The sequence below is a fragment of the Pleurodeles waltl genome, chromosome 12 (assembly GCF_031143425.1).
Source record: "Pleurodeles waltl isolate 20211129_DDA chromosome 12, aPleWal1.hap1.20221129, whole genome shotgun sequence".
Classification (NCBI taxonomy): Eukaryota; Metazoa; Chordata; class Amphibia; order Caudata; family Salamandridae; genus Pleurodeles; species Pleurodeles waltl.
In genome coordinates, this window is record NC_090451.1 from 486,715,949 (window position 1) to 486,738,034 (window position 22,086).

Genomic DNA, 22,086 nt, shown 5'->3' on the forward strand with positions numbered 1-22,086 from the left:
AAAAGTCTGTTCTGAAGACGAACGGATGGAACTTGTGATGGGTTATCAGGTTTTACAGCAGCTTATAGACCTAGTTAAGGGAGGATGGCCTAGGGATAAGGTTTTGTCAACTCTATTACAGCCATATTGTAAGGTGGGTGATGCGATTTTGGTTAAAGTTGTTCTTTTTTTAATGGTAAGACAAGTTGATTCCCCCACATTCCATGAGCAGTAACATAATCACAAATACCCATGAAAGACCACCTTGGCTCTTATCTTACCAAGCAACATATTCACAAATTCTTCTGGTGGCCCATAATGGACACTGAAGTGGGTAAAGTGGTGGGAAAATGTTGTGTATGCAAGTCAGCTGACAAGAGCCTGAAGATGGCTACCCCACCCTCATGCTGATTGAGTGTCCGGCAGGGCCAAGGTTTAGCTTTGTATTGACATCATGGGGCCGTATGACTCCTTGCCAGGAGGTGCCAGATGCATCATTGTTTTAGTGGATTATGGATCAAAATGGCCTGAGCTCAAGATGGCTGAAGAACCCGCTGCGGTCACCATTGTTGAGGCTCTTAGAGAAATCTTCTTGAGGGAGAGATTTCCTGAGCTCCTTATTTCAAATAATGGCACGCAGTTTGGGCCAAAAGTGCAAATCACTATATGGTGAGATCTGTGTGTAGTATGTTATGGCTCTACAGAACTACTCTACATTTAACCACCAAAGTTTATCTTTTTGAACTACTGAGGGGTAGGAAGACCAATACCAGTTTCTGACCTGCATTGTGGGTGAAATGGTTTAAAATTGAGTCTGATGTGGAGCAGCTGAGGGCCTTAGTGAAGAAGAATGGTTGTCTTACGCAAGAGAAGCAGAAAGGCTGGTATGGCAAAAAGAAAGGTGCTCAGGTGGTTGCAGTAAAAGTTGGAGACATGGTTCGAATTAAGTCTGCTCTCCATGTGCAGAAAGGGAGAAGTAAGTTCAGTAGTCCAGCTAGGGTGGGAAAGATCTGTGGTAATGCCATTAAAGTGAGTGGCAGACACTGATGGAACCTAGTAAAAATGTTTAGGGTGGGCAGTGTGTTTGATGAGTGTGAATCTGTTCAGCACAAGACTTGCGCCCTAACTGGCAATCTTATACATGGGCAGGATTGCCAACAACCCAGTGGCGTTCAAGATGATTCCTGGAAATCCCAGGTCAAGTTTAGATGGAAGAGGTTTAGAACCAAAGTTACATCTAGCAGGTTTTGTCCCTGAAGGTATCTTGTGAATTCTTTGTTGGTGCTTGTTGTGCTGTATGAATGTTTTCAATGTTCGGCTTCCCCTTTTGTTATCGTGTATTGTGTTGTTCTGGGAGATGAGCAGATGTGTAATACTTACTGTGCTCTTGTTTTGTTGAGCTTGATTCTGGAATCTTGTGATGTGGGAATTCCTTACATGAATGACAATATGTGAGGGTTTTAGAATGTGCACTTACGAGTTGTGGCAGTTTAACTGGTGTTGCCAGCGGAGGAGCTCCTGCATGTACATTCTCTGCTATCATGTGGCTCACCTGTAGTAATAAACCTCTTTGCACACTCTTTGTGACTCTGGCGTGATCACTGCTGAGTGCCTGTCACTACATGTCTTGTAAAGGAGGTTATGTGTCTTTAGGACACTCTAAAGCCTTCAGTCTCTAAAATCACTAAGATGGGCAATGGGAACATGTAAAACAGTTTTATTGCACTAAGAAATAGGATAGTTTCCTCCTATTTCTAGCAGGATTTTCTTTTGATAATGGCACAGGCCACCTATTGTTCACATATTGAATACAATTATTGCTCACAATTAAATTAAAGTTTCATTTATTCAAAGTCACTGATGTACAAAGCACTAACCTCATAGTCCAGATCCAACAGGAGTGATGTGTGCTTCCACACTTTCCCGAACCCGCTTGCAACCATTCACTAAATTATGTGTTGGTTAGTCCTGAAGAAAGGGAAACAGGAAAAACACAACTTCGCCTGGTGATACAGCTGGGCACTGTCTTAAAGGTGAACATCCATGATATCTAAACCTTAGAGGAAGTCTTTAATGATTTTATCAATCTTGCTATTCTACCTGATTTCTAATATTATACACCATATACGTTTAGTTTTTGTGTCTCCAACCCTGTAAGTTTCATTAAAACTCTGTATTCCTAGAATTGTGACACATCACCAATTATGGAATAACTGGAAGCTGTATTCTGAAGGCGTTCTACAATTCTGAATACAGACAACTATCTAGTATGTTATATGAACAGGCTATTTGATTCAAATTATGTTCCAAGTGGTAGCTTCCTATACTTAAACTCTATCACCTAATGACAATAACTTAATACCATACAAGTATTTAAAAAAAAAGGTTATTATACTCTGTGAAGAGATATGGATCCTTTTCACTCCTCACAGAAATAACAAGATGTCCAATAGATGAGTTGATAATTCCCAAAATATGGCTCCTGAAATAATGTTTGTAAAATACAATCCAAATCCTTAAACACAAGTAGTTTCTGAAAATACATCTCTGTATTCGACTTCCAACGAGTACAATAGTCTGCAGGTTTCAGGAACTGTGGCAAGAACTTACGGGCTGGCCTGAGCAGGATACCAGTCTACGAGGAACGTATACACAGTGATTTCAAAATTCCTGGCACCACATTCAAGTCCCTTGAGAGTCTTTTCACTACATGGGACATATTGGGCCAGATTTATGGAGCCCTTTCGCAGTTTCAACGCCACACTAGCATAATTTGTTTTACGCTAATGTGGCTTTTGAAGGGGAAAAACGCTGCCTCATATTTACAAAGTGGCACAATGCATGTATTGAGCCACTTTGTAACCCCTTGCGTCACATTATGCCTGCGCCCGGCATAATATATGCAAGAGGAGCGTTCTGGTGCGGGGGAGGGCAAAAAAATGGGGCAAAGTAATCTATGAGATTCTTTTGCAAAACATTTTTTTATGACTGCTAAGAGGCTCCCATTATTACAATGGGCCTCTGGGTGCTTTGCAGGATTAGCGTCATAATTTGTTATGCTAGTCCTGCAAAGGGCCAAACCAGTGTAAAAAATTATGACACTAGTTACTCTAACTACCGCCATGGTGCGCCATATTATAAGTACAGCGCTACCATGGTGGCGTCAGGGAGGCCCTAAGGGGTGCACCTAAGGGGTGCACCTAGTGCAGCGCCACGTTTCATAAAGATGCCCCATTGTTTTCTCTACTGAACTTGTGCGTCTTGCATAACTCTTCCACCAAAGACATGAATACCTTCTCCAAGCAGCGCGAACAAACTGCACACAGTGCCATCCTTTCAGGCTTCTAAGTGCACCCAGAGTATCATGCTTTTACCAAGTCAAGTGCAAAGATGTAAGTGCGGGCCACAGGTCATGAAAAGTTCATGGTTTTATGAACAACAAATGCTAAATGATTACTTGGTAGCAACTGTATAGGGCACTCTGGAAAGTTCATTGGATGATGGTACACAGTAGATTAGAAGTAATACATAAAAAGGTGGTTAGAGAGGTTTAATAGGCTCAGACTACATTCCAGTCCCATACACCTTATTTTAGAAATGAGCAAGCCTCAATCTCAAGACGGAAACCATATATTGAAACACCTTCGCACATATACTTCTTTATTTAATGGCATCATTTATTACAAGCGGTTTGCTGTACAATTAACGTAGTAGCATATGCAAAGGTCTGGTAGTCATTTAATTGAGGGTTCATCCAACCTGTTATAACAAATTGTACAATGGGTCACAACATTATCTAGGTCCACCTCAAATGACGCATCCATGTATTGTTGCAGCACTGTATGAGTACCTGAGGGATCTTTATAGAGTTAATAAGGGATTAAGTGGCCAGTTTCTTAATATAATATTAGCAGTAGAAAGATACAAGACAATATGCAAACCAGGTGAGAAAGTGTGTGGATGCATACATTCTAGGTGATATTTCGGAGTCTGAAGCTATGAGGATAGAATGGAAAAAGTGCCAGAAAAAAAAGAGAGGGAGACAGACTGTAAGAAAAACAAGCATTTGGCAAAGCCAACAGGCCTTGGCTGTGAAGGGGCTGACTGTTAGCTTTGCTAGTGCTTGTTTGCATTGCCATTAACTAAGGCCAAAAGAGGCACTAGTGCCTCATGCAAAAGCATATGAATAGATGAGCAGCGATGTGGAATGGGATGTCTGTTAAATGGTATGCATTTCATGACGGATGCAGATGTGTACACTTGCATCGTGGTACATGTATGTGTATGAAGCCATCTCAAGATCGTTGACAACACACATGCAAGCAAGTAATGTGTCAGCCTCATGGATGTAATTTGTGTTGTAATGCACTGGAGAACATTTTGGCATTTCTAATTTACAATTCCAAAAAGGCTGACAGATATTTTTGAATTAAAAATTAAAAATAAAAATAGTCCGGCAGCGCTTTGCAGCTGCAGGGTCGGAGGAAATAAAATCAGGGCGAAAAATACATTAAATTAAAAATGGGGACAGTCACGAGGAACAGGGGAGTAGGACTGTTTAGCATCGAGAAGCAATGGAAAAAAGGAAGAGAGTAGAAAATAGAATCATTGGGATGGCAAGAGAAAAACACAGGAGAAGGACTAAAGAAAGATCTGCAGTCCCATTGACTGCCGAAAAGGAAATTAAAAAAAAGTTTCCTGAAGTCAGCAGTGCAAGTATAGAACTTACCCAGTCAGAACACTGAGTCCAAAATGCTTGGTGGGGGGTGGATAAAAACAGCCAATGTACCACACAGACCGCAAGGGGGGAAAGAACAGCCACGACGATGGTAGCCACCTACAGCCAGACGGAAGTCAATGTTCCATCCATCATATTATGACCTAGGAAACAGCCATCTTTTCTGGGGCGGTACCAATGACATCAAAAGCCTGGTGGAAACTGAGCTCAGAAGGGAAAGGACTTACCATTGGAGACACCGGAACAACCACACCGCCTAGCACACAAGGGAGGGGGGGGGAGGAGGGGAGGAAAACGACAGTCACACACACACACGCATAACACCCCCTCAACACCATACACACAATCTGCTGCATTACTAAAACATTTTTACCCCGTACCTCAGATGAATAATGCAAGGACAAAACCTTTTAGAAAAAGTGAATGTAATGAGAGGAACACATCAAGATAAATAAGTGAGACAAGATAATAGATATATACATATGTACAAAGGGACACAGCCCAGTCCACAATGTACGTTGTCCACTTGGCCACAGGCCAAATTCCAAGGCCACACACAGCACCTGCCTCAACACAGAGAGAACCATGCAGGCACATCTGTTTGGAAATATTAGGCACCCCAGGGGGGCGGGAGACAGGGGGCACCTCAGCCGGCAGATGGATCAAGACCACTGGCTCTGGAGGGGGCAACATACCCTGTGCTTGGTCCTGGGGAGTGATAGACCACAGTCTCTCAAGTGGGTGACTTGCCCACATGCTCTGGAGAGTGCAACATGCCCTGTGCTTGGTCCTGGGGAGTGCAAGGCCACAGTCTCTCAGGTGGGTGACTTGCCCACATGCTCTGGTGGGGGCAACAAGCCCTGAGCTTGGTCCTGGGGAGTGCAAAGCCACAGTCTCTCAAGTGGGTGACTTGCCCACATGTTGTGTAGCCGGCAACATGCCCTGTGCTTGGTCCTGGGGAGTGCAAGGCCACATTCTCTCAAGTGGGTCACTTGCACACTGGTTCTGGAGGGGGCATTGTGCCCTGTGCTCTTGACCCTGGGGAGGCTGGGGTTGGTGGGTGTCTTACCCACTGGTGCTAGGGAGGGCATCGTGCCCTGTGCTCTGTGGTGGTGGTAGGGCTGCTGCTGGTGGGGGGAGGCTCCTGCCCATCTCCTGCAGCCTTGGATGGCTCCTCAGTGGTGGTGGTGGTGGTGGTCCTCCTACTGCTAGTGGGGGGAGGCTCCTGCCCATCCCTTGCAGCCTCAGATGGCTGCTCAGTGGTGGTGGTGCTGCTGCTGGTTGGGCGAGGCTCCTGCCCATCCCCTGCTGCCTCGGACGCTGCTCAATGGTGGTGGTGCTGCTGCTGCTACTGCTGGGGGAGGCACCTACCCATCCCCTGCAGCCTTGGACGGCTGCTCAGTGGTGGTGGTGCTGCTGCTACTGCTGGGGGGGAGGCTCCTACCCATCCCCTGCAGCCTTGGACGGCTGCTCAGTGGTGGTGGTGCTGCTGCTGCTGGTGGGGGGAGGCTCCTGCCCATCCCCTGCAGCCGCGGACAGCTGCTCAATGGTGGTGCTGCTGAGGCTGCTGCTGGTGGGGGCATGATCCTGCCCATCCCCTGCAGCCTCGGACGGCTGCTCAATGGTGGTTAGTGGTGGGGGCTCCGTCACAGTTCCAGCCCCAGGCCCCTTGCTCTTCCTGCCTGCTAGTGCAGGCTCCTTGCTCTTCCTGGCAGCAGCTGGGGCAGGCTCCTTAGTCTTCCTGGCAGCAGCTGGGGAAGGTCCCTTAGTCTTCCTGGCAGTAGCTTGGGCAGGCTCCTTGCTCTTTCCGGCAGCTGTAGCAGGCTCCTTTCCCTTGAGGTTGCCTGGTGCAGGCTCCTTCACCCTCTGGACATGTGCCCTGGATCCTTTCCCACCACGAGTGGGTATGGTAACGACTGGGCCCGTGGTCTGGGTGGCTGAGGTGCTTGGCTGTGTTTTTGCCACCTTGGCCAGACGTGCAGGACAGGGGGAGGGGTTGGGAAGAGTTTAATGGTGGATTGGAAAAGTTTTTTTAGGGACACTGGGGTGGGAAGAGGGAGAAGGTTTGGGAGTGGAGGAAGAGTAAGTGGTTGTAGGAGGTATGTGTCTGCTGATTTTGGGTGCAGGTACATGGGCTGGAAGCTGTTGTGAGGTAGGTGGCTGTTGGGTCTCTGAATGTTTGCGTTTGTGTACCTTGGGAGAGGGGGGCAATGTCATAGTGGGAGAGGACACAGGGGACGTGTGCATGGCTGTTGAGGAGGTGTCTGCCAGTGAGGTGTGTGTTTTGCTAGCTGTGGTGGTGATGCTGGTAGTGGATGAAGGGGTAATGCATGCAGGTGTGAGTGTAGACAGAACTGGGAGGGAGGTGGAGGAGGAGGAGGACACAGAGGATTTTGTGGATGTTGGTATGTCTGCATCTGGATGGTGTTTGTGTGAGTGCCTGTGGGATGAAGTGTGGTGCTTGTGTTTGCCTGAACCACTCTTGTGTGTTGTCTTGTGTGCATTCTCGTCTACATGTGTGCTTGTGATAGGTTGGGGTTCAGAAGAATGGGATTGGGAAGAGGAAGCTGGAGGGGGGAGGGTGGAAACAGGGACAATGGCTGCCATCAGAGAAGAGGCCAGAGCCTGGATTGATCTCTGTTGGGCCGTCAAGCCAGTGTGAATGCCCTACAGGAATGCATTAGTCTGTTGCATCTGGGCTGCCAGCCCCTGGATGGCATTTACAATGGTTGACCGCCCTACAGAGATGGATCTTAGGAGGTCAATAGCCTCCTCACTCAGGCCAGCAGGGCTCACTGGGGCAGAGCCCGAGGTGCGTGGGGCGAAGGAGATGCCCGACCACCCACCTGGGTGAACCACACAGGCAACTTGATGAGGGGCTGCTGGGTGGGCGGTACTGGTAATGGGGAGGCGGCAGTACCTGTAGCTGGTGTGGTCCCAGAGGTGTCCACCACCACCAGGGAGCTTCCATCAGAGGAGGTCACCTCCAGTCTCCGCCTTGGTGCTCCCCTCGCCCTCCATCCCACTGGTGCCCTTAGCGTCAGTGGGACTCTGCCTCCTGGGTTCTGTGGGATGCAGTTCCCTCCGTCGCCGGTGCCTCTGGTCCTCCACCAGATGATACTAATGCACATAAGGACGGGGTGACAAAACAAGAAGGGGGGTAAGAGACAAAGGATATACTTGGTCAATGGCTGCACCAACACCAACACCACCGTTGGCGTATACAGCACCCTCACACACTGGGAACAGGCCTACACACTATGCTTTACACTACCAGTGATATTGCTAGCCACCAAGGCATGGGGAGGGGTACACACCAGCAAATCCAGCACACCTGGGACCCACGCAGCCATGACCAGTAGTGGATGCCTATGAGCTAGGTAGCAGGACTATCCCTTCAAACCCCTAGCCACCAGGGGACCTACGCTGCAATGTCAGGCCTGGCCTGGGGCACTGTAGGAAGTTGGCTCTGTATGCACTATTTCAAAGTAAGGAATAGTATGCACAGAGTCCAAGGGTTCCCCTTAGAGGTAAGATAGTGGCAAAAAGAGATAATACTAATGCTCTATTTTGTGGTAGTGTGGTCGAGCAGTAGGCTTATCAAAGGAGTAGTGTTAAGCATTTGTTGTACATACACACAGGCAATAAATGAGGAACACACACTCAGAGACAAATCCAGCCAATAGGTTTTGTTATAGAAAAATATATTTTCTTAGTTTATTTTAAGAACCACAGGTTCAAATTCTACATGTAATATCTCATTTGAAAGGTATTGCAGGTAAGTACTTCAGGAACTTTAAATCATTACATTAGCATGTATACTTTTTACATAAAACACAATAAGCTGTTTTAAAAGTGGACACAGTGCAATTTTCACAGTTCCTGGGGGAGGTAAGTTTTGTTAGTTTTGTCAGGTAAGTAAATCACTTACAAGTCTCAGGTTTGGGTCCAAGGTAGCCCACCGTTGGGGGTTCAGAGCAACCCCAAAGTTACCACACCAGCAGCTCAGGGCCGGTCAGGTGCAGAGGTCAAAGAGGTGCCCAAAACGCATAGGCTGCAATGGAGAGAAGGGGGTGCCCCGGTTCCGGTCTGCCAGCAGGTAAGTACCCGCGTCTTCAGAGGGCAGACCAGGGGGGTTTTGTAGGGCACCGGGGGGGACACAAGTTCACACAAAAAGTACACCTTCAGCGGCACTGGGGCGGCCGGGTGCAGTGTAGAAACAAGCGTCGGGTTTTCAATGTAAATCAATGAGAGATCAAGGGATCTCTTCAGCGTTGCAGGCAGGCAAGGGGGGGGCTCCTCGGGGTAGCCACCCCCTGGGCAAGGGAGAGGGCCTCCTGGGGGTCACTCCTGCACAGGAGTTCCGTTCCTTTAGGCGCTGGGGGCTGCGGGTGCAGGGCCTTTTCCAGCCGTCGGGAAATGGAGTTCAGGCAGTCGCGGTCAGGGGGAGCCTCGGGATTCCCTCTGCAGGCGTCGCTGTGGGGGCTCAGGGGGGACAACTTTGGTTACTCACGGTCTCGGAGTCGCCGGAGGGTCCTCCCTGAGGTGTTGGTTCTCCACCAGTCGAGTCGGGGTCGCCGGGTGCAGTGTTGCAAGTCTCACGCTTCTTGCGGGGAGTTGCAGGGGTCTTTAAGTCTGCTCCTTGAAACAAAGTTGCAGTTCTTTTGGAGCAGTGCCGCTGTCCTCGGGAGTTTCTTGTCTTTCTTGAAGCAGGGCAGTCCTCAGAGGATTCAGAGGTCGCTGGTCCCTTGGAAAGCGTCGCTGGAGCAGAGTTCTTTGGAAGGCAGGAGACAGGCCGGTAGGACTGGGGCCAAAGCAGTTGGTGTCTTCTGTTCTTCCTCTGCAGGGGTTTTTCAGCTCGGCAGTCTTCTTCTTCTTGTAGTTTCAGGAATCTAAATTCTTAGGTTCAGGGGAACCCTTAAATACTAAATTTAAGGGCGTGTTTAGGTCTGGGGGGTTAGTAGCCAATGGCTACTAGCCCTGAGGGTGGGTACACCCTCTTTGTGCCTCCTCCCAAGGGGAGGGGGTCACATCCCTAATCCTATTGGGGAATCCTCCATCTGCAAGATGGAGGGTTTCTAAAAGTTAGAGTCACTTCAGCTCAGGACACCTTAGGGGCTGTCCTGACTGGCCAGTGACTCCTCCTTGTTATTCTCATTATTTTCTCCGGCCTTGCCGCCAAAAGTGGGGGCTGTGGCCGGAGGGGGCGGGCAACTCCACTAGCTGGAGTGTCCTGCGGTGCTGGCACAAAGGGGTGAGCCTTTGAGGCTCACCGCCAGGTGTGACAGCTCCTGCCTGGGGGAGGTGTTAGTATCTCCACCCAGTGCAGGCTTTGTTACTGGCCTCAGAGTGACAAAGGCACTCTCCCCATGGGGCCAGCAACATGTCTCGCTTGTGGCAGGCTGCTGGAACTAGTCAGCCTACACAGATAGTCGGTTAAGGTTTCAGGGGGCACCTCTAAGGTGCCCTCTGGGGTGTATTTTACAATAAAAGGTACACCGGCATCAGTGTGCATTTATTGTGCTGAGAAGTTTGATACCAAACTTCCCAGTTTTCAGTGTAGCCATTATGGTGCTGTGGAGTCCGTGTTTGACAGACTCCCAGACCATATACTCTTATGGCTACCCTGCACTTACAATGTCTAAGGTTTGGCTTAGACACTGTAGGGGCACAGTACTCATGTACTGGTGCCCTCACCTATGATATAGTGCACCCTGCCTTAGGGCTGTAAGGCCTACTAGAGGGGTGACTTATCTATACTGCATAGGCAGTGTGAGGTTGGCATGGCACCCTGAGGGGAGTGCCATGTCGTCTTACTCGTTTTGTTCTCACCACCACACACAAGCTGGTAAGCAGTGTGTCTGTGCTGAGTGAGGGGTCCCCAGGGTGGCATAAGATATGCTGCAGCCCTTAGAGACCTTCCCTGGCATCAGGGCCCTTGGTACCAGGGGTACCAGTTACAAGGGACTTACCTGGATGCCAGGGTGTGCCAATTGTGGAATCAAAAGTACAGGTTAGGGAAAGAACACTGGTGCTGGGGCCTGGTTAGCAGGCCTCAGCACACTTTCAATTCAAAACATAGCATCAGCAAAGGCAAAAAGTCAGGGGGTAACCATGCCAAGGAGGCATTTCCTTACAGGCACCCACTGGCACACATCCAACACCCGGATACCACCCCACCAGGCATTAGTAGTAATGATGGGCACTGTACTCACCCCCTTGTGGCAGCTGTGATGCCCTCAAGTGCCCATCCAGCTCTGGATAGGCCACCGCCAGTATTTGGACCATCAGTGGGGGCAGGGTTTGACAGGCACCCCTTCCTCATTGGGAGGCCATCCCCAGCTGGGCCTCTGCCATCTTCCGTGCCCAGTGTCTCAGGTCCTCCCACCATTCCCGACACTGGGTGCTCCGCCTGCTGTAGACTCCGAGGGACCGAACGTCCTTTGCAATGGCACGCCATATACCTTTCTTTCTTTTGATGGGCGCTGACCTGCAGAGGAAATACACACAGGAAAATAGTATTAGTCAGACAGTCCTGCCTGTTTCACTTATGGCCCACCATACCCCATCACATCACCATTTGCGCACACATGGCCCAGCACACAACCAATACGCCGCCCAGAGGACATCCACCCAACCCCCCTTACATGAGGCCTTCACACACACCACTCCATGCATTCATGCCATATGCATCGTGCCCACAGTGTACTCACCTGTTGGACTGGAGGCCCATACAGCAGTCCTTACTGGGGTAGGACCCCATCCACCAGTCTCTCCAACTCGGCCAAAGTGAAGGCAGGGGCCCTTTCCCCAGTCACAGGGGCCATGGTAGTTTCCAGACACAAGTCACAGCAGCACATGCAGTGTAGGTCCTCTCCTGTTGAAGATCAGGTAGCAAGTGAGGAATCAGATAGAAAATGGCGGTCACGTCCGCGGCGGTGCATACTGTCACCGCCAACGTAGATCACCATTGGCCACTGTAACCCATAGGGCCCAATGTTACCCAATGAGGAGTTGCACAGCAGTTCCCGACCGCCTCCCGCAACGGCACACAACGTCAGCATAATTACCTCACTTCCACCTGTCCCTCCACACAGGACAGGCGGACACCATTTCAGGAGTGGGGGCAAGCCCTGGATAATTGCTGCGTCAATGTTTAAATTTGGACACTGGACAATTCACATTGACCCATTACAAATTAACAGCATGCAATGTTCTGTTGTAGCCCGATTGTTCAGCTTGTGACCGGCTCCTCACTCTTTTGCCCCATATATTGCTACAGCTGCAGATGAATAGGAGATGGAGACATACCCCCCCTGTACAGATCCCTGGTGGACTAGGCAACAATGGAAGACAGGCACATAATACTCACCTATAGACTTGACAGGGCCACAATCACAGAGCTGTGTGCCCAATTGGAGCCTGACCTGATATCTGCTATCCGTCACCCTACTATGATCCCCCCTCTTGTGCAAGTTCTATCTGTGCTCCATTTCCTGGCAACTGGTTCTTTCCAAGTGACAGTGAGCTTGGCAGCAGGAATGTCACAGCCAATGTTCTCAATAGTGCTGACCAGAGTGTTGTCTGCCCTGATTAAACACATGCGCAGCTACATTGTATTTACCCAGGTGGAAGATTTGGCCACAGTGAAGGCTGAGTTCTATGCAATGGGACATATCCCCAACATAATAGGGGCGATTGATGGAACACGTATTGCATTTGTCCCCCCGTCAAAATGAACAGGTGTACAGAAGTCGTAAGAGTTTCCACTCTATGAATGTACAGATGGTGTGCTTGGCGGAGGAGTACATCTCCCACGTCAATGCTAAGTATCCTGGGTCGGTGCATGATGCCTTTGTCCTGAGGAATAGCAGCATTCCAAATGTGATAGGCCAACTACAGAGGCACAGGGTGTGGCTAATATGTGAGCCCTGGTCCCCACCCAGTATATGTTGGTGTATGGGTATGCTGTGGGCCATATGGGATAGTGTGTGGCTAAATATTGTCCCTCAATATTTGCAGGTGACTCTGGTTACCCCAACCTATCTTGGCTGCTGACACCTGTAAAGAATGCCAGGACAAGGGCAGAAGAACGTTACAATGAGGCACATGGGCAAACCAGAAGGTTTATAGAAAGGACCTTTGGCCTCCTGAAGGCCAGGTTACGGTGCCTCCATCTTACAGGTGGATCCCTGTGCTACTCACTCAAGAAGGTCTGCCAGATAATAGTGGCATGTTGCACAACCTTGCCCTGAGACGCCATGTGCCTTTTCTGCAGGAGAAGGAGGTTGGAGATGCCCTTGTGGCAGCAGTGGACCCTATGGACAGTGAGGATGAGAAGGCAGAGGATGAGGACAACAGAACAGCAGTCATCAGACAGTACTTCCAATGGCACACAGGTAAGACAGTGTTACTTCACATTTCATTGTAATGATTTTTAATTTCTGTGGCACTGGCATGCTGTTATTTCCCACTTCTATGTCCACTTACTGTACCCTTTGGCAATTCATTTTACAGATGTTGGTGCCTCACAATAGTTCCTGGTGTGATCAGTGCAGCAAGCTGCAGGTCATTAACATATGCTAATTTACTGTACAGTTGAATGACATTGTTTGAACCTGGTTAAATGAATACATATTTGAAACATTTGACATACTCCATATGTCTATTTTTTCCAAGAGTGTTTATTGAAGTGCTAAGAAAAAGAGGGGCACGTGCAATGGGATGGGGTGATGATGGAGGAAAGTCCAGGGTATTGTTACAGTCTATTTGTAGCACAGTTGCATTGTTCAAGGGGACATAGGAAGGGAAGCAATGGCAGTTCATGTATCCAGAGGGGCAATTCAGCAGTCTCTCTTGCAACCTTACAATGTGTGCAAAAGGATACTTGACCAGCCCTTTCATAGAGGGATTAACAGAATCAGGATTATCAAACAGCTCCATACAGATTGTTTAATATAGTGTAGCCAAGGAATGTTAAGGGCACAGTCAAATGACAATCACAAATTACCCTGTGGTTAAAACTGGTTTCAGGATTAGCCCATTTTGATAGACATACCTTTAACCCCTTAGCTGCTGGGCCATTCCCCCCGCCCCCAGTGCTGAGCCCTTTTTTGGCTATTTGGGGTAGTTCGCGCTTAGGCCTTCATAACGTTTTGTCCACATAAGCTATCCACTCCAAATTTGCGTTCTTTTATTCCAACATCCTAGGGATTTTAATGGTACCCAGACTTTGTGGTTTCCTGTGGAAAATTACCCAAAATACAGTGAAAATTTCTTTTTTTTCCAAAAAAATGGGAAAAAAGGGTTGCCGAAGAAGGCTTGTGGTTTTTTCCCTGAAAATGGCATCAACAAGCGGTTTCTGGTGCTAAAATCACCATCTTCCCACCTTTCAGGAACGGGCAGACTTGAATCAGAAAACCACATTTTTCAACACAAATTTGGCATTTTACTGGGCCATACCCCATTTTTACTATTTTTGGTGCTTTCAGCCTCCTTCCAGTTAGTGACCGGAATGGGTGTGAAACCAATGCTGGATCCCAGACAGCTAAACATTTCTGAAAAGTAGACAAAATTCTGAATTCAGCAAGGAGTCATTTGTGTAGATCCTACAAGGTTTTCCTACAGAAAATAACAGCTGAAATAAAAAAATATTGAAATTGAGCTGAAAACAACAGCCATTTTTCTTTATGTTTTACTCTGTAACTTTTTCCTGCGATGTCAGATTTTTGAAAGCAATATACCGTTAGGTCTGCTGGACTCTTCTGGTTGCGGGGATATATAGGGCTTGTAGGTTCATCCAGAACCCTAGGTACACAGAGCCAATACATGAGCTGCACCCTGCAGTTGGTTTTCATTCTATACTGGGTATACAGCAATTCATTTGCTGAAATATGAAGAGTGAAAAATAGGTATCAAGAAAACCTTTGCATTTCCAAAATGGGCTCAAGATAAGGGTTTGAGGAGCAGTGGTTATTTGCACATCTCTGAATTCCCGGGTGCCCATACTAGCATGTGAATTGCAGGGCATTTCTCAAATAGACGTCTTTTTTACACACTTTATATTTGGAAGGAAAAATTGTAGAGAAAGATAAGGGGCAATAACACTTGTTTTGCTATTCTATATTCCCCCAAGTCTCCCGATAAAAATTATACCTCACTTGTGTGGGTAGGCCTAGCGCCCGCGACAAGAAATGCCCCAAAACACAACATGAACACATCCCATTTTTTGACAGAAAACAGAGCTGTTTTTTGCAAAGTGCCTACCTGTAGATTTTGGCCTCTAGCTCAGCCGGCACCTAGGGAAACCTACCAAACCTGTGCATTTTTTAAAACTAGAGACCTAGGTGAATCCAACATGGGGTGACTTGTGGGGCTCTGACCAGGTTCTGTTACCCAGAATCCTTTGCAAACCTCAAAATGTGGCTAAAAAAAACACATTTTCCTCACATTTCGGTGACAGAAAGTTCTGGAATCTGAGAGGAGCCACAAATTTCCTTCCACCCAGTGTTTCCCCAAGTCTCCCGATAAAAATGACACCTCACTTGTGTGGGTAGGCCTAGTGCCCGCGACAGGAAATGCCCCAAAACACAACATGGACACATCCCATTTTTTGACAGAAAACAGAGCTGTTTTTTGCAAAGTGCCTACCTGTAGATTTTGGCCTCTAGCTCAGCCGGCACCTAGGGAAACCTACCAAACCTGTGCATTTTTTTAAACTATAGACCTAGGGGAATCCAAGATGGGGTGACTTGTGGGGCTCTGACCAGGTTCTGTTACCCAGAATCCTTTGCAAACCTCAAAATGTGGCTAAAATAAACACATTTTCCTCACATTTCGGTGACAGAAAGTTCTGGAATCTTAGAGGAGCCACAAATTTCCTTCCACCCAGTGTTTCCCCAAGTCACCCGATAAAAATGATACCTCACTTGTGTGGGTAGGCCTAGTGCCCGCGGCAGGAAATGCCCCAAAACACAACATGGACACATCCCATTTTTTGACAGAAAACAGAGCTGTTTTTTGCAAAGTGCCTACCTGTACTGTAGATTTTGGCCTCTAGCTCAGCCGGCACCTAGGGAAACCTACCAAACCTGTGCATTTTTGAAAACTAGAGACCTAGGGGAATCCAAGATGGGGTGACTTGTGGGGCTCTGACCAGGTTCTGTTACCCAGAATCCTTTGCTAACCTCAAAATGTGGCTTAAAAAAACACATTTTCCTCACATTTCGGTGACAGAAAGTTCTGGAATCTGAGAGGAGCCACACATTTCCTTCCACCCAGCGTTCCCCCAAGTCTCCCGATAAAAATGATACCTCACTTGTGTGGGTAGGCCTAGCGCCCGCGACAGGAGATGCCCCAAAACACAACGTGGACACATCCCATTTTTTGACAGAAAACAGTGCCTACCTGTGGATTTTGGCCTCTAGCTCAGCCGGCACCTGGGGAAACCTAGCAAACCAGCTCATTTTTGAAAACTAGAAACCCAGGGGAATCCAAGATTGGGTGACTTGTGGGGCTCTGACCAGGTTCTGTTACCCAGAACCCTTTGCAAACATCAAAATTTGGCTAAAAAACACATTTTCCTCACATTTCGGTGACAGAAAGTTCTGGAATCTTAGAGGAGCCACAAATTTCCTTCCACCCAGTGTTTCCCCAAGTCACCCGATAAAAATGATACCTCACTTGTGTGGGTAGGCCTAGTGCCCGCAGCAGGAAATGCCCCAAAACACAACATGGACACATCCCATTTTTTGACAGAAAACAGAGCTGTTTTTTGCAAAGTGCCTACCTGTAGATTTTGGCCTCTAGCTCAGCCGGCACCTAGGGAAACCTACCAAACCTGTGCATTTGTGAAAACTAGAGACCTAGGGGAATCCAAGATGGGGTGACTTGTGGGGCTCTGACCAGGTTCTGTTACCCAGAATCCTTTGCAAACCTCAAAATGTGGCTTAAAAAAAACACATTTTCCTCACATTTCGGCGACAGAAAGTTCTGGAATCTGAGAGGAGCCACACATTTCCTTCTACCCAGCGTTCCCCCAAGTCTCCCGATAAAAATGATACCTCACTTGTGTGGGTAGGCCTAGCGCCCACGACAGGAAATGCCCCAAAACAAAACGTGGACACATCCCATTTTTTGACATAAAACAGTGCCTACCTGTGGATTTTGGCCTCTAGCTCAGCCGGCACCTGGGAAAAAACCTAGCAAGCTAGCGCATTTTTGAAAACTAGAAACCCAGGGGAATCCAAGATGGGGTGACTTGTGGGGCTCTGACCAGGTTCTGTTACCCAGAATCCTTTGCAAACATTAACATTTGGCTAAAAAAGACTTTTTCCTCTCATTTCAGTGACAGAAAGTTCTGGAATCTGAGAGGAGCCACAAATATCCTTCCACCCAGCGTTCCCCCAAGTCACCCGATAAAAATGGTACCTCACTTGTGTGGGTAGGCCTGGTGCCCGCAACAGGAATAGATCACACAACGGTCAATGTTGGTCCTTACATGAGGCAGCTGTTGACCCTGGGGTGATCCATTCCTGACGCAGGATTCCAAAAAGATCTCGATCGGTTCTCCCACGAGAAAATATACCCTTACACCAAGTCCGATTATGTAGCAAAAACTAACAACATATCCGACACTTCATCTGGCGGGAATACCAGCTCAGATAATGACAGTACATCATCAGATAATACGCGGCAACGCCGTGGACGACGTGGGCAACGCCGGGGAAGGTGGAATCATCCACCAATGCTACCCCCATGCCCCCCATACCATAACCAACAATGGGGTTGGCCTCCCCAATATGGACTTCCACCTCAATACCAGGCGCCCTTTTTTCAGCACCCTGCACAATGGTCATTTCCTGAGCCACCGCAGCCTTTTTTAGACAGAGGCAACGGGAGGGGAAAGGGAAAAAGGAAAGAGGTACACTGGAGGCCAAGAGAGGACGCCCCAGAGAATACTGCACAAAGGGAACCCCTCCCAGGGACAAGCAAAACACTATAACTAGCCTGATGGATAATCAAACAGATAACATTATCAATCTGAGCAACCGTGTTCTTAGTGAACTTGAAACTAAGGCACTGAACAAGGGCTTAAATTTTGTGCCCACGCCCAAAATTGACTTATTTAAAACCCGAACAGAACTAGCGGGTTTGTTCCGTAAAATTCGCTTGAAAACTTTCTTTTTGGGCAAACATTTCGAGGCTCCTGAACAAAACACTGGTCTACGCCCCAAGTCCACTTTCTGCCCAACCACTGGACAGATGCCCCCCGAGGTCCCGGCTTTCGAGAAATCAGTATCCTTAAAGGTCAACGCACTTACCGGGACCACCAACAAAACATACCATAACATGAGTAGGGCTGAGCTCTCAGCTCTGAAAGGTCTAACATCTGACCCTACGATAATCATTAAACCAGCAGACAAAGGGGGAGCAACAGTAATTTCTCCACTAAAAATGTATAGAGATGAGTGCGAACGTCTACTAGGTAATACCCATCACTACAAACGCTTATCTCGAGACCCCACACCTGATATTCAAGACGAGATTTCTTTTCTCGTGATGAAAGGCATGGAGAATGACTGGATTACTCAACATGAGGCAGACTTCCTGGTACAGGCTAACCCTAGGATTCCCTATTTTTATGTTCTTCCCAAAGTGCATAAAGGGAAAATCCCCCCTCCAGGTAGACCAATAGTATCTGGCATCGGATCGGTTTTAGAACCCCTCTCTCAATTCGTGAATTTCTTCCTTCAGCCACTGGTCAAAAGAATTCCAACTTACCTAAAAGATACTACGGATGTGTTAGTCTTATTAGACTCTGTGCCCTTTGACACAACTAAAGAATTGTTGATCACCCTGGATGTGGAATCCCTGTACACCAACATTCCCCAGGAGGCCACTCTGCAGGTCATCAGCGACCTCTTGGAAGCCAATAGAGGAGAGTCACGTAAGCCCCCCGACTTCATACTGGACCTGGCACATTTGGCTCTCACAAGAAACTCACAACACAAACCACACTATGGGGTCTTCCACCACCAAGAGGACACTACCCATGTGGCAACTGTAGTGTCTGTTGTTTCACTCAAAAATCAACAACAATAGACCTAGACCTTAAGACCCCATGGGCTCAAAAATCCCTAACCAACTGTAACAGCAAAAACGTGATCTATTTAATCAGATGCCCCTGTAACCTCAAATACGTGGGAATGACCTCAAGAAAGGTCGCCACAAGAATCTGTGAACATAGGAGTACGATCCGTTGTAAACGAGAGGCTACTAAATTGACTAATCACTTCCTTTTGAAAAAACATTCTGCAGATGATATAAACTGGACGGTCATAGAGCAATTACCTCCATCGACCTCCAATATGACACAGAGACTGCTCCAGACCGAACAACGTTGGGTCTGGAGATTACACACGGACACCGATGGTCTTAATGACGAGATCCCCTGATTCACACTCAACAAATGAGTTCTTTTACTAATCTATGAGTCCTCCAATCCTTCCTCTGCTTCTCCCCACACTCTCTTTATCTTGCCCTTTTTCTCTTTTCTTTTGTCCTCTGCATCATTATCTTTTTTCCTCGTCCCCCCATATCTCCACCCTACCCTTACTCTACTTTCCTGATCGTTTTCTCTCGCTCTCTCTTCATCATTTTCACCTCCTTTCCTTTCTCTCTGCTCTCTTTTCCCCTCCCCATCACTCTCTCTAGCCCTTGCCCCCCCGTTTCCCTCTCGGTTTCACCCCCTCCCTTCCCCTTTCCTTCTTCTCCCTCTCCTTGTATCCCCCTTTTTTCTTCCCCCCCTCCCCTCTTGGTTGTCACCCCCTCTCTCCCCCTCTCCTTCTGCTTTCCTTCTCTCCCCCCCCTTTGTATCTCTAAAAACCCCCCGCCCCCCCTCTCCAAAACCCCCCTCTTTCCCCCCCTTCCATTTCTGGCTCCTTCTCCTTTCTTCTTCCTATTCTTTATTTTTCTTTTCATTGGGCCACGGGACCGCTGGGAACTACGTTTCCCAGCGGCCACCGGGAGCGCGAGGCTTCCGGTTGCGGCGCTCGGGCCAGAACCTTCCGGCCTGGGCCCCACCCGAGCACTCACTCGCATTCATGCCGGCGCCCCGGCTCAGCTGGGGCGACCGCCATAACAGCGACCATATCGAGGCCAGAAATGCAATAAAAAGGCCCGCGGCGGTGATTTACTTGAATTGAACCCTAATTACCGCGCTAACAGGGCGCACCTGGAACATCTTACAGCCATAAATAGACCGTTCTCCCTCAGCCACTTGTCGCAAGCGGTCCAAGGAGAGGACGATATAGGCGCACGGCGAGCGCCCCCTTTGATGTAGTGAGTGGCTGCACTGGTCACAGGCAGCACAGATAAGCCTTCCCTCCATTAATTTTAATTTTACTTTCTACCTGTTTTTATGACTATTATCTATAGCCACTCCGTGTTACTACTTTTTCTATTAAGCAGTATCTCTTCATTTTAGCAATGATAGTGGGTTCCTAGTGGGAACCACCCCCCTAGTGCTCCCCTGTATCTATCCTGGCTACTCCTGTTCCCTCCCCTTCCTCACCTTGTCTTTGTGTCCGTCTCTTTCTATGTCTCCCCTTAGTGTTTAACTATAAGGGGACACTCCCCCTCCTGGATACCAGAGGCTAGCAGCCTCTATGAAAGGGTAAGAATTGTAATTCCCTGCTGTGGTAGGACTGTCCACTTGTATAGATAGATATACCCACTTGGTCACTCCACGCATGTATTTTGCCTATTATGAACATATGTGTTACGTGCATGAATGCATCCCTTTGACACGTGTGTAGTTGGTTGGTTTTGCAGTGCTGTGTGCCACTAGTGTTCTAATTGTTTGTTTATTCCCCATAGGCCGCCTCAAGGTAATTCCTTGGGTAAGGTAGACCTTTTATCTCACACTCTTTGACTTTCACATAGAGTAATTTTCTCCAACGTGAGACGTAGGGATCCTAGGCCCTGACGAATGCCCCGAGACCTTCATTGGCTCACTTCTGAGGGCAGAAACATGTTGGCTATTAGTTAGGTGACCCTGTGAGTCCTTGTCCTCACAGAGGTGTCCCAACCCCCGTTTTAACTACACCAGTCAGACACCACTATTAAATTTGTTACTCCTCACAGGTGTCTGCTTAGGTGTTTTTATTTTTTTCAGTAGATTAGCTGGATCCCGATCTTTCCAGAAACAAGTTTATTTACGCACTCCCTCCTGTTCCTTTAACAGTGAGGTCGAGTCCGCCCAGGTGGCACTGTCCTACCTGGGTGGGTCTAGGTGGTCAAATGATGAAGCATGACACTATATAGGGGGTCATTCTGACCCTGGCGGTAAATACCGCCAGGGCGGTGGTTGGCGGTAGCAGCGCCAACAGGCTGGCGGTGCTCCGCTGGGCATTCTGACCGCGGCTGTACAGCCGCGGCCAGAAGCGGAAAGCCGGCAGTGTACTGCCGACTTTCCGCTGCCCATGGGAATCCGCCATGGCGGCGCAGCTTGCTGCGCCGCCATGGGGATTCTGACACCCCATACCGCCATCCTGTTCCTGGCAGGTCGCCCGCCAGGAACAGGATGGCGGTATGGGGTGTCGTGGGGCCCCCGTAAGAGGGCCCCACAAAGAATGTCAGTGTCTGCTTTGCAGACACTGAAATTCGCGACGGGTGCAACTGCACCCGTCGCACCTTCCCACTCCGCCGGCTCCATTCGGAGCCGGCTTCCTCGTGGGAAGGGTGTTTCCCACTGGGCTGGTGGGCGGACTTTTGGCGGTCGCCCGCCAGCCCAGTGGGAAACCCAGAATGACCACCGCGGTCTTTTGACCGCGGAACGGTCTTCTGGCGGTTCCCGCTTGGCGGGCGGCTCCCGCCGCCCGCCAAGCTTAGAATCAGGCCCATAGTGTGTGAGACCACCTAGTCCGTAAAAGGAATTTTCTCCCCCCGCTGTTCCTCCCCGCGCATGCACTCTGCAGTTACCTACTGACATTTCACTGATATTACCCTTCCAAATAGGAACACATACCACCCAGGGCTACGCTGATATCCGCAACGCCCTCGTTAAGAGAACCCCGTACTTTCTTGTGTATTTTGAGTTATAGGGAGCTAAGTACGGTGTGTTCCTCCACATTTGTCTCTCCTTCTCCCTCCTCCTCTCTCCATGTGTAATGATAGTTGAGCAGCTGCTAGCTGCAAGAGTCCGTTCTAGTGAGCAATTTTTGGCTCCTTTTTCCAGGCCCACACGCCAACACTAAGGTTTTTTGTCTCCTTTTTTTTCCCCCCTCTTCTTCCTCACACCAGTGTTCTTCCTTCCCCAATATGGCGGAAGGACTCTCCTTCAGTGATGAGGATCTGACAGCCATTTT